Source organism: Myotis brandtii, unplaced genomic scaffold, assembly GCF_000412655.1.
Source record: "Myotis brandtii unplaced genomic scaffold, ASM41265v1 scaffold630, whole genome shotgun sequence".
Lineage (NCBI taxonomy): Eukaryota > Metazoa > Chordata > Mammalia > Chiroptera > Vespertilionidae > Myotis > Myotis brandtii.
In genome coordinates, this window is record NW_005370412.1 from 1,020,176 (window position 1) to 1,034,127 (window position 13,952).

At 46.4% G+C, this 13,952-nt stretch overlaps 1 protein-coding gene and 1 long non-coding RNA gene across 2 annotated transcripts in view; both read right to left on the reverse strand.

The window, feature by feature from the left end:
* CACNA1E (calcium channel, voltage-dependent, R type, alpha 1E subunit) overlaps positions 1-13,952 on the reverse strand; it is a 340,306-nt gene that overhangs the window by 236,641 nt on the left and 89,713 nt on the right. The window lies entirely within an intron of this gene.
* On the reverse strand, positions 8,017-9,542 carry LOC106723713. Its single transcript, XR_001359425.1, has 3 exons — positions 9,530-9,542; positions 9,343-9,348; positions 8,017-8,078 (listed from the first exon to the last, which is right to left on the reverse strand). It is a non-coding gene; the product is annotated as an uncharacterized LOC106723713 (long non-coding RNA).

Genomic DNA, 13,952 nt, shown 5'->3' on the forward strand with positions numbered 1-13,952 from the left:
TATAACTTTTACATCTTCTTGAATGATTTTTTTTATCAGAATACAAGTCATCATTGTTCCCCTTTAATGCTTTCACTTTAATGTTTTTAAAAAATTGTTGTATTCACTTTCTTTTGGTTAGCAGTTGTCTAGCACCTTTTACTACCCTTTCTACTTTCAATTTTCCATTAACATTTTTATTTAGCTAAATCTTTTAAACATAAAAATTAAAGGTTAAATAAAATCACAGTTCATTATCTTTTAAGAAGTAAGCTTAATCTATTTCCATGTGTTCTGATTGCTAATAAGTTAGGACTTAATTCTACATTCACATTATCCATTTGTCTTACTAATTGTTTCTTTTCTCTCCTTTCTTGCTTTTTGATAGACTTTCTGACTTTGCTATCTTTTTTCTTTATTGGTTCAATTTGCCTACAGCTTATATTTCAACTTATGGAATACCAAACCTTATTGGCTGTGATTAAAAATTGTATGTCCATCATAGCACCATAGATTTCCATTGCATAGGAGTCTTAATTTAGTAAAAAAATTTGTTTACACAATAACACCATATTGTGCCAAAATGATATGCATATTATCACTCTAAAAATAAGTTTATTGCTAATGTTAAACTTTTAAACTGAAATTTCAATAGCATCCACAGTACTTTCAAGTTCAACCTTCTATAGAATAAACTTCCCAAACCATTGAGTTTATAAATTAAATTAAAATATTGAGCTATTCATGAAATTTATTCTTTACTTACTTTATAAAGGGTATCCACCATAACACTATAACAAACACCCATTGTAATGGTGAAGCTTTAAAAAAATATTCCCTTTAATATGAGAAACAAAATATAAAAGCCTCCATTAATGCAATTTTTCAACATTTTTCTAAAAGATCTAGCTAATGCAGTAAGAAGTATATATAATGGATGAATTGTAAATAAAGAAATATAATAACATTTATTTGCAGTTGACATAATCTTCTACATAGATAACTTAAGACAGTGGTTCTCAACCTTCCTAATACCGCGACCCTTTAATACAGTTCCTCATGTTGTGGTGACCCCCAATTTCATTGTTACAAATTGAACATAATTAAAGCATAGTGATTAATCACAAAAACAATATGTAATTATGTGTGTTTTCCGATGGTCTTAGGCGACCCCTGTGAAAGGGTCGTTTGACTCCCAAAGGGGTCACAACCCACAGGTTGAGAACCGCTGACTTAAGAGAATCTATAAATAAATGATTTTAATTAATGAAAGGATTGACATAATTGCTGGATAAAATATCAACAAAAAAAGTAATATCCCTATACATTAGCAGTGTCCAATTAGAAATGCAAAGAAAATTAATTCATTCACAAGAGCAATAAAATTATCTATATATATAAAAGGCTAATATGCTAAGTGTCCGACCATCTGACCAATCGCTATGATGTGCACTGACCACCAGGGGGCAGACACTCAATGCAGGAGCTGCTGAGCCGCAGTGAGTTGGCAGTGGTGGTTCTTGGGTGACGCACCCCAAAACCAGAGAGGAGGGAGCCCAATTCCTCACAGGGCCACACGATTCCACCTTCAGCCGTGGGTTATGTTGTTGCTGGGGCACTATCTACCCCGAATCTGGTTTACTGCACACTTGTGTTTACATTCCACACCCTGTACAAGAGCAACTTTGCAGAGTGCTCTCTCGCACTCCGGGACCCCTCGGGGCATGTCAGAGAGCCAGTTTCAGCCCAATCCCTGTAGGCCAGGCTGAGCCACCCCACCTGCCATAAGGACCCACTCACTCCGCAGACACCGGGGAGGAGGGACAGCAGGAGGTTGGTTCCAGGGTGTGTCTGGAAGTATCCATTTCGCCCACTCCCACCCTGCTGGCCACCTTCTAATTAATTTCCATTCAATGTGCATGAAACCATGCACCGGGTCACTAGTTTCTTATATATAATTTTATTGCTCTTATGAATGAATTAATTTTACATAGAAATAACCCTAGTAAAACATATACATGACCTAAATGGAGAAATCTCCCAAAACTCTTATAAGACCTAAAATGTAACCCAAATTAAAGAAGAGATATTGGTAAACTCAACATTGTAAAATGTTAATTCTTTCCAAATTAGTCAATAAATATACCACACTTCCAAACTAAAATTTTGCAAGTTAATTCTAAACTCATATGAAACTATAATGCCCAAGATTAGCCAATTTTAAAGACAAATGGAGAGATGGTTAACACTATCAGTTATCAAAAAAAATTATAAAAATACAGTCATTAATTGGATAAATAAATTATTATCAGTGGGATAGAACAGAGAGCCTAAGAACAAACCATGCATATAGGGGAACTTGGTATATGAAAAGAAGTGACATTACATGTCAACAGCGAAAGATGTACCATTCACTAAGTGCAGTTGTGAACCTATGGGAAAACACAGGTATATTCATACCTCAAATACACAAAAATTCAAGAAGGATTAGGACCAAAACATGGCAAACATAATTTTAAAACTGTACTAGAAAATACAGGGAAATACCTTTATAACTTTCAGGAAAAAACTGCCTATCACCATCAGTTTTGCATTTTACTCATCCACTGCCTCGGTCTCAACTCCCTATAACAACATGTGGAGTCTGATGGCCCAAAAGACAATGAACTCTGTTCAGGTAACACAACTATTTCTTCTTAGCTGGCCTCCAAAACTTGGGGCATACTGAGGAGCTTTTCCCTTACAAAGTGACCAATTTTCCCTACAAAATGACTCACAGTGAGAAGGTTTGTACAAGTTAGGTATCAACTCCATGTCACATGCACACAAGTATTTAATAAGTTTTCAAAGATTGGAAAGAGCTGTAAAATGACTAGTAACCAGGTGTGCTCCGTCTCCGGTGAAGGAGATAGACAGGGACACTAAATTAGTGTAGTATCGGGGAGTATCTAGATTAAGACCCTAGGTCAGTGGTCGGCAAACTGCAGCTCGGCAAACTGCGGCTCGCGAGCCACATGCGGCTCTTTGGCCCCTTGAGTGTGGCTCTTCCACAAAATACCGACTTCTGCGCATGGGCCACGAAGTTCCAATCGCACTATACGTGCGCGCCCGCACGTGGTATTTTGTGGAAGAGCCACACTCAAGGGGCCAAAGAGCCACATGTGGCTCACGAGTCGCAGTTTGCCTAGGTTAAGATTAAAATGTCCCCTGACTAGGAAGGTTTAAAATACTCTAATGCAAAGGAGTGTAAATATTTTGAGAATCAAGTTAGCCATCCATCTTGGGGAAGGCCAAGAGCTACTTTAAAGGGGATAAATTCCAATTCATTGATTAGTCTGACCAAAAACAGAACCACGGATCCAGAAGGACTGAAATGCAGACAACCCGAGAGAACCTTGCTTTCCTGGGAGAGGTTTCAACCCTCTCACCCCAAGAGAATCTGGAGAGAAAGGCCACGTGCCACCTGCTCTGCCCCTCCACCGAGTTGGGGAGAAGCTTCTGACCTTTTGTAGGAGGTGCTGGACTCTCTCTCTCTCTCTCTCTCTCACACACACACACACACACACACACACGCACGCACACAAACGCGTATCCTGTTGCCCCACCATATGGGCAATGAATCATTCACAAAGCTGCTGAATCAATTATTCATCCAAACCAAAGACCAAACACTTCGCTAATTGTCCGGGGAGGAGGGATGCAGGGGGAAGAGCAATTGATTGAAGGAAAAGGGATCCGTGCCAACCTGACAATTGGCAGTATTAATACTTCATTTATTTTAAACAAAACACAACAACAAGGAAGCACAAAGAGAAAGGAAATCGCCTCCTCTAAGTTATCTGGATAATTAATATGGGCTATGGGCTGCCTCTGATGCCCAACAAATGTGGGATGAATGAGGAGGTGAAAAGCAAGGGTGTGTGCATGCGTGCTCCTGGGGCCGGAGGAGAGGCAGGGGCGGGTCTGGGGATCAGGGACCCAGCTTAAGCGTGGTCTTCCACTCTCACTCCTCCTCTGCCCAGGCGTTCCCCCGTCCTGAGCCCATGTAGCAGAAATAACAATGTAGATCATGACTGTCTACAGTGTGTATGTGGGTACTGAGTTCCCAGGGCAGCGGAGACTGGCGAGGTTGAGGGTGGAGAAGGGGTGCGGTGAGTGGAGTGCCTTGATTAGGGCTGTGGGGGGAGGGCAGCGTGTTTCTCCTCTACTGTCCCCCACATCCCACATTAGTTAGCTAAATAACTCAGAGGAGGCTATTTTCTTTCTCTCTGTGCTTCAGGATCAGGAGTAAAATAAGGGCTGACTTGCTGTCCTTGTGGCAAATTCATTCTCAAGTGTCCATCCAGGCCCAGGACTTGCATTTCAGGACTGATGACCTGGGGGAGTTTAGCCCCAGTAAAGTCGTAGGATTGGGTTAAGACAAGACCAAACCGGTCCGGGCTGGGGTTGGGGATGCTACTGGGGTGGGGAAGAGAATAGGGAGATGCCCTCCAAGCAGTTTACAGGAAGGCAGGGGAAGCCAGGCTTGAATCCAGTTCATAGAAACAAGCTCTGGTCTCTCCAAAGGCAGGCAGCAGCTTTTAAATCCTTTGAATGAAATCACTGACAGAGAGAAAGCTGCTACGGGGACACAAATGCCACGCTGTTTGCATTGGAGAGTTCCCCTTGCGATAACGTCTGTTACGAAGGAGACGGATGAAAGTATAGGTGCAGCTGAACTGGGATGCAGCCTCGGGCAGGAACATATAAATGATCCCTTGGCAGGCACACACAGGGACAGAACATACTATGAGCCTGTGCCCCTCTTCTTCAAGAGTTGGAACATTTTTTATTCTTATTCTTATTTCTTATTCTCTCTCTTCTCTCCCACCTCCCCTGTGCAGCCCAGCAGCTCCCAGAAGCACCGTGAAACTTTCATGGCGCCTTCTCTGCAGCCCCAGGGCCTGAATGCAGCCAACTTCCTCGCTGTCCCCATGATTCCTTCTCCTGGGAGTAGAAGGCACGGGGAAGGCAGACAGGGAAAGGTGCCAGCAGTGGGAAGGTACCAGACACTCACATATGCCATTCCACTCGGCCTCCTGAACCCTCTGGGAGGCTCCTACTGCTGTCTAGGAAGGTAGGCGACTAGCCTACATCACGCCGCCAGGAAGGACCAGGCCTTGATCAATTCTGGTCGAGGTGGTCATGCCTCTACCACACACAACTTCTCAGCGGAAGTGACCGCGTCTGACTGTCAGTTATAAAATATGCATGAAAAACCCACTATAAATTCAGCATCAAGTTTAGTGCTTCATATGTATGCATGTTTACAAGCCTATAAGGGAGTGGGGAGGGTGTGGAAAATAAAACAGAGGAAAAGTACTGTCTTGACAGAATTTAATAATTTGGTTGGCTATTATAAGAATTTTATTTATAAGATTCTAATCAATACAGAAAAAAAAGGAGGAAAAGGAAAATAAAGTAAGGTCTAATGAATAGCAAACATTATAGAAATGAAAGAAATGAAAGCAAAGATCCATTTAATACAATATTAACGTGTTATGCTCTCTCAAAAGAACAACATTCAGATGTGTAATTGAAAAGCAACACACACACACAAAACAGAAGTATCGTGAAATTTTGATTATATAAATATGAAGGGATGGGAAGTAAACAGAAACTAGAGAGGAAATAAAATGGACTGATTTCTTGAAGTAGGTAAATTTAAAACCAGAACTGGAGAGAGAAAGTTTTAAAAAGGTACCAAGGGAAAAAGAAGGCCACACACATGAGCCTGGCACTGTTAGTGTTCATAGCCAATTACTGTGTGACTTACTAGGTACAGACCTGCTTTATGATTCTTAGGAGATTGTGATCATTACGTGAATACAGTTATTCAACTATAATTTGAAACCTATATTCTAAGTAAAGCAAGAGCTATGAATACAGATCAAATATGAAGTGATTCCGGGACCCGGAAGCCCATCCAAGATTCAGTACATTCTAGAAACTAATATGACTCACAGCAAGTAACAACAGATAAAAAATACAGGAACAGGAACTTCATCCCGGTTATACCAAAAATCTCTGTGGAGCTTAGAGTAACTCAAAGAATATATTTGCTCATTCTTTACATTTTATTTTTCAATTACAGTTGACATGCAATATTTTGTCAGTTTAAGGTATGCAACATAGTGCTCAGTCATGAAGCATGTATGTGACTTCTCAACCTACTCTGTGCAAACTAAGGCTAAGACAGACATCTGTAAACCGAAAGGCTGGCTTTCCCTCAGAAACTGGCTCCTGATCCTCTGTGTGGAGTTGGACAGATGTTAACCAGCAGTGATACCCAGGCCAACGTGGCTATTTTATAAACAGCAATCACCAAATCAAGGTCTCTATTCAAACTAAAAAAGCTTGAGAAAAAGATATCTTTTCTGTTGGGACAACAAGATATATATACACACAAGGTCAAGGAAAGAAGTTGCAAGCAACCCCTGGAAGAGAATTAGCCATCCAGGAAGCCGTTTCTGGTCCGTGAAGACAAAGATGGCAAAGGCTGACCCTGGCATACCTGACCTTGGTCAGAGATCCGGTGTCACTGGCCCAGTTCACATCCTTCCCTTCCAGCCACTCCTAGAGACCAGAGCACCCACCTCTGAACTAGACTATGTCCTAACCCATTGTGTCCAGCTGCCTTGTGTCCTATATACTACATTCTCCTCCAATCAGACCATTCCCTTCAAGAGTGTATGCACCACATCTAACTTCTCCTTTCCACCACACCTACCCATACCAAATGCCAGAGATTGGCGAGCTAACTAAAATCAGGCTTAGCCGCTGGCAGTGGCCTTCCAACCAGGGATGAGTACCAGGCTTACACTGGCGCTCAAGCTTCTAAACTCCTCACTGGGTCTCAGGCCCTCATCTATAACAATGGGCCAGCCTGGACCAGCGGTTCTTATCTCTCCAAGTGTGAGGTTCCCTTTTTAATGTCAAAATCCAGGATCCATTCTACCCCCTAAAGGAGTTATTTCATTAATGCAGTCGCATACAGCTTGGTTAAATAGATGTTATTACCCACCACTAACCCCTACCCCGCTTTTTATGACAGGAGGACATTGAGGCTTACAGAGGCTGGGTCACTTGCCTTGAACCACAGAGCTGGTAGACAGCAGAGCAGAAATATAAATGGCCCTGGCTGGTTTGGCTCAGTGGATAGAGCGTCGGCCTGCGGACTGAAGGGGTCCGGATTCGATTCCGGTCAAAGGCACATGCCTGGGTTGTGGGCTCAATCCCCAGTGGGGGGCGTGCAGGAGGCAGCCAATCGATGATTCTCTCTCATCATTGATATTTCTGTCTCTCCCTCTCCCTTCCTCTCTGAAATCAATAAAAATATATTTTTTTAAAAAAATGAAATATAAATGTGGGTCTGCTTGTCTACAAAGTTCAAATTATTAATTTAGTCAGTATGCTTTACTAAATGAAAAAAAAGCCACTATTTATTCAATAATGCTTTTAAGCGTATTTATATTTTATAAAACAAAATGGCACCCACAAGCTTTAGAAAAATGATACTGTGGCACACATTTCTGGGAAACATTATTCAGGAAACAGCCAATGCTGGGCATGGCCACATGTCTGCACACCCACTGCTCAGGGGGCTCCAGAGTCCCACGGCCCACACACTGCAAACCACTGGAATATGCCGAGGTGACCCTTTAGGTACATTCCTGCTTTCACGTTCTGTCCGTGGTCTTAAAATCTGAATGCCTGGGTGACGTCTTCATGCTTAGCTTCAGTTTGCTTTCAGATCAGTCTATCAGATTGCCAATAGGAAGAACCCACCCCGAACAGATTTGTTTGCTGGAGAAGAGGGGCTGGATGTCAATGTCACTCTAATAGACAAAAGCCTAAGGCCGGGGTGGGGAATGTCCGTAAGGGCCACAAAATCATTTGGTCTGGCCCTGTCAAGGCATTTGGGTTGAGTTAATGAAATATCTGAGCAAATACAGCAGGCTAATTATTAAGCTGGTAATTCTGTATGGCCTGCGACTGATGTTGTAATTACCCAAATGGCCCGTGGCAGAACAAAGGTTCCCCACCCCTGCTCTATGTCCCTCTTTTCAAATGAAGAGTGGGTGGAGGGTGAATTTCAGAGCACTTGGAGCGCTCAGTGGGAAGGCACCCTAAATCACAAAATTCGATATCCGTGGTGATTATTAGCCAGGGTTCAGTTAGCATCCAGGCTCATCACCATGACGTGCCATGGGCTTCGAGAGCAGAGAGAGAGACACAGCCCATAAACAAGCATGTGGGTGGGCTTGATCTTCTATCAGAAAAATAATAACCATCGAGCAGTGTTCTCAGCAAAGCATTTTTAAAATAATTCTCTGCTGAACATTAAAAAAAAAAAGCCCACGCACTCATCAGTTCTTACCCATTGTGTGACTCAGTGGGAGCTGCTCAGGGTGTGAACCCAGAAGGCAGGACCCTGTCTTGGCTCGACGCAGCGTTAGCAGATCTTCAGCATATAATGGGCGAGATTATAAGGTCTACAGACTGGGGTCTGGCACAGCTCCAATTGGTTAAACAAAATTATAGTTGAGGGCCAATATTGGAAGGAGAAGGCAAGAGAGAAAAGATGGAAGCCTCGAGGACATTAACCCTATGTACCTAATTCTGAGCAGACTCAGAATCGTTCAGGGAAACTGTTCTAGCTTTTTTCAGTACACAGGACCCCATCCCCATTCATTTCTGCAAATCTGTCCACTTCCCTGTTTCAATGGCCTCCCAGGGACCATCCTGGGTGGTGGCAATGAGGCCCCAGTGATGTGGCCCCTCCTCCCTCTCCAAACTCCCCCAGTCACTACCTTCCGTGTGTTCCCCAGGCCTGCGGTGCCCTCTCTCATCGCCACCCTTCACATGGGCCCTGCCCTCTGCCTCAACTCCCCTCACCCTGTCCCCTTTCCTCTTCTGTTTGTTTTTGTTTTTTAACCAGATGCTATTCAATCTCTAGGTCTCAATATCTATATCTTGATCCTCCTCCCTCAGATTAGGTTAAGGCCCAATTTAAAATCCTCTAACGCTTCTCCTTCGTGGTCCTTTATACACCAGTAAATTTAAGTTTCATTTAACATCTGTCTTCTGTGCTGGACAGCAAGCGCCAAGACCACAGAAGTGCTACCGCTTTACAGGGCTGTATCCCTCGTCCTCAGCACAAAGTGTGGCGCACAGGGGGTGCTCAGCTGTCATTGGCTGCCTCTATCCTCCCTTCTGCCTGTCCTCTCCTGACTCCCCCTATGTCTTCCCCATCCCATATTCAAAGTTTCACATATGGGTGCTAGGCAGGCTTGGCCCTGAGTGGGCGGGGCTGCGAGCTACATCACTCTAGTCAATCCCACAACCAGAGTTTTGATTAAGACTCAAAGCAAAGGCACCCCAAACCAGTTCCGATCCAGTTCAGGACCCCCTTGCCCATTCATTTGGTCCTGCACTAAGGAAGGACTCCCCAAGGACCAGCCTGGCCCCAGACGGATGGGTGGTGGGGAGGGGGGGAGATGCGTGGGACCCCCGCAGTGACCTCGATCACAATTCTTAATTGCAAATGCCATCTGAAGTGGGAAGCAGCCACACCTGTCACTCTGCCTCCCAGTCACTGTCCCAGAGTTTGAGTCCAGGAAGAAAAGCCACGACCTTGAGTCCCTCTCCTAACCATTCTGTTATCAAGGCCCAGGGACCTGACAGAAGAGTGGCAGCCGAGACGGAAGGAAATGACAAGGGTGAGGACATCAGAGCTCAGAGCCTCCTGTTAACTCTCCTCAGAGCGATGGCCAGAGAGCTCTGTGCAGGGCCTCTGATCCCTTTTCCTGAGGGAAAAGGGACATTCTCTCCAGCCTTCCTCTGTAACATGCCCACCCCTCCTAACCCGTGTGAAGTGGGGTCAGAAGACAAAGACAAAAAAAGGAGAGACCAAAAAAAGGGGGGGAGGGTGCCTGGGAAGTGTATTATTTTCACTGTTGATGAGGTTAACAACGAAGGTCTTCATTTCAACTTTTCCTCTTGGAATTTCTTTGCTGTTATTGATAACTGTAGAAGGATCTGACTAGTTGGGGTCAAATTAGATACACTACTAAAAAGAACTAAGACATGTCCTATGCTCAATTTGTCGTAAACTTCTGTCTTGAAACAAAATGACAGCGAATGAAAATGTTTAAATTCACCGTAGTTCTGAGATTTGCAAAAGGCTGCAATGCAACTTGTCTCGGAGGTTTGCAGGTTTTATGGAGATAAATGACTATTCGGAACGAGGTCTACAGAACCTTACTTTCCATTTCTCTACACCTTTTGTCGAAAGCACGCGGATGCTTTACGTGTAGTTTAACATTTATCTTCATAACATCCCTGTTGTGGGGGAAGCTCTGACTGCTCCCGGATTTCGTATTTTGCCTCCTTGTCTTTCAAAGCACTTTTGCTGAGGTGGCTACACGGTGGATCCAGCATGGGCTTTAGAATTGTTGAGAACAGAATTAAAACGCTGATCCCTCCCCTTAGTAACTGCTTGGCCTTGAGCGTGTGGCTGAGCCTCTGAGCTCTGGTTTCCCCCGTGTAAAATGGAGACGCCTTGCCCTTTGTTTCTACATTAAAAACGATACACGGAAGTGCTGACATGGCATGTGAAGGCTTCCACCTACAGAAGAACATGCAGGATCCTGGAGAACTAGGAGCCGTCGCCAGCAGTGTCTGCATTGTCATCATTCTATTTTCTTATCACAGGACCCGGTGAGGCAGCTAGCGCAGGTGCTGCCTTCATTTCCTAAGTGAGCTGCATAAGGGAAACTGAGGCTGAGATGGTGTAGTTGTCACAGAGAGGAAGTGTCACAGAGAGAATGTACGGTAGGCTCGGGCCCGGGGCCCAGGGCCCCGAGTCCATTTATTCCACTAGATGAAACTGTTTCGTATAAGCTGTGCATATATATTGCGGCCACCTGATCAAAAACAACCTCATTTCTTAACGCCGCCAGCTCGGTGGCCTGAACTCCATCAAGCAGCAAGTAGTGCCACAGGTAATGGGACATAACCACAGCTGAGTCCTGGATTTGGAGTGACACAAACCAGGATCCCAGCCCCTGCCCACCACCCCAGACAAGTGGCTTAGCCACTCGGGCCTCAGTTTTCTCCTCTGTGAAAACTAATTAATAAGAAAAAGGTAGACAAATTCATCCATCTCTCAGGTCTAAAGTTCAGTTATTAAGCCTTAGTAAGCCCAGCCTAAACCTTCCTTTACCTGCTCTTCTCCCGGCTCACACCTGCCCGCTCCGCTCTGCACTGGCCACCTCTGCCATTTCCTGACTTCAGTGACCTGCGCATTAATTACACAGAGCTGCTGCGGTTCCCACTTCCGTGACACCATTACGCTGAACTGTGGGCTGTATTTACCACGCAGACAGTACACAAACCTCTCCCACGTGAGGAGCCCTATGTCACCCACACAACAGAAATGCAAACACTCCTCTTCATATTCACTTCTACTTGTGAGTCCATGGATGGGCGTGTCTGCTGTGTCCAGCTCTGCTTTGCAAGCAGGGCCCCGACTGTCCAGCCGGCTCCCTCTTCCCCACACTCAGCACAGTGCTGAGCAGCCTTCAGAGGGGAGGTCCATCCCAGGCCCGTGGTCTGACTCAGCACCTGGCCGTAGTCTCTTTCCCATGTGGCCCTGAAGGAAGGTAGAGGCAGAAACTAGTCCCAAACCAAACACCCGGGGAGTCTGAAGCTTCCTCCAGCCCTTCTGGCTTCATTCCCCTTTGCTGACACCACGGCCCATTCAGGCCCCCACTCGGTTCTCTCTGGTTTGAGCTCCTGTCAATCAGTAAGGTGGCAAGATGCAGCCTCTCAGCAGAGAAACCATCCAACACCAGTGTTTTATACCCAGAAATGAATAGGCATGCAAGGTATATCTGCTGAATGAATCAATGATGAATCTCAGTATAGAAGAGAGACAGAGCACATGCAAGAGAAAACTTGTCGATCATCCGCAGAGCTATCCCAGCTCAGCCGCCTCTCACCTACCACCGGAGCCTCTCAAAGGACTCTCCCTGAAGGAGCAGGTGTGTCCCTTGCGCAGAGCTAACGGGAGACCTGGCAGCTCCACATTCTGCCTTTTGCCCACCTCTCCCCTGAATCAAAATCCCATATTCGAACTGGCCATCTGGAGGGCAAGGCAATGGAAAGAGGAATGTTCTGATGGAAGGAGAGGCTGCAAGCAGCAGCCTGCTCCCTGGGGAGGAGCGGGAAATGAAGGAGGAGCCTGTGAGGAGGTGGAGGTCCGTCAGGCGCGTAGCCACCAGCTCTGCAGGGAGAGAGAACTGGAGGGGCAGCCTGGCCTAAGGGCTGGCACAGCACCCCAACATCAGCATGAAGGCGTGGGACACCTCGTCTCCTTCTACTGACACAGCTCCTCTGAGTAGCTCCAAGCCCCTTACGTCACCTCAGCCTCAGTTTCCCCATCTGCAACTGACAAGCTCTCATACCTTCTTCCCTCCACTCCATCCTTGCCTTGCTCCCCACCTCCCCACTTCGCCCACTGAGAGCAAAGAAGACGAGTAGAAAACGGGTCTGCAGAATCTTGCCCAGCTCCCCGCACAGAGATGCGATATAAATACCAAGTGCTAGCATACTATCACCGCGGAGATTTAAATTGGGCCGGGGGCCCCAGGGCTGCGATCGCAACACCTCCCCCACATTCTGAGCACCCCAGAGACTGTGCTCTGAGAGGAAAAGTGTGCTTTCCTCGATCGTTAGCTGCTCAGGAAACTCGTATATTAGGGCGGCCTCCTTACAGAAACCCTCCAAAAATACCTACGGGAGTATATTTAGCTCCAGAGAGCGTCCTCCTACCCACAGGCTTCGGGCTGCACGTCTCTGCACGTGCCACTGGCGGCAAACCGGGTGGGCCATGGCAGCTCCCCGCAATTCTGCAGCATTTCCTCGGGCCTTTTCTCTTCCCTGTTCCCTTGTCTTCCCTCCCTGCCGGGTGATGCATCCTCTCCAAGGGCAGCTGAGGATATGGCCATGGCTTCCTTCTCCCTTCCATGCCCTGTCCTTGGAGTTGAGTTCAGTTAAAGAAGCCCATGCAGCACTAATCATTCTACGCCTGCTCAAAGCCTGCAGCGGCGCCCCACTGCCCTCGGCCAAAGTACCAGCTCCCCGGCACGGGCCACCCTGGCCCCTGTTGACCTCTCCGGGCTCACCTCCCACCCTTTTACCAGCCAAGTCCCCAAAGCATCCTGCTCGCTGGCTCTCACCCTCAAGAATTTGCACGTTGCACTCTTTCTCCCAGAAAAACTCCTCTCCTTCACTGTTTAGCTCAGTGCTACCTGCCCATCCTGACATCCCAGGGTAAATGCTGCTTCCTTCAGGGCGTTTCCCCAAGTCCCCCAAAGTGAGGCTGCTGGCACTCTGGGTTTTCATGACGCGGCGTCCTGGTGGGCGGCACTCAGTCCAGCCCACCCACACCCCGCACAGTGCCTGGCACGCTCTGGGTACTCGATCATGTCTCTTGAAGGACTTGAAGGAAGATAGTGGGAAGGTGATCACCCGGCCCTGGGGTGATGGCCTCAGGAGAGGAAGGAGGACAAGCCCAGCTCAGACACACCTGCCCAGTCTCCAGCGATGTGGCCACGGACTCACAGCTAAGGGTCCAGCAAAGCTGGGAAAACTGGTGGCAGAGCATGTCCTGAGCTGATTTTGTTTTTTGGTTTTTTTTGGTGGAAAAATAAACAACATCACCCACATTCAGATGCAGCTGTGTAATATCGCCAACACTTCAACATACAACTGAGAATAAAGGGTTCCTAGAGGGAAGGGCAGCACACTTCTCACCATGTGGCCTGAACCTGAAGGTGCACAAGGAAGCAAGGGGACAACATGACATCCCTAGGGCAGCACAGGTGACATCACTGAGCTTGGGAGGCAACGTGGCTGAGGGAGGGCAC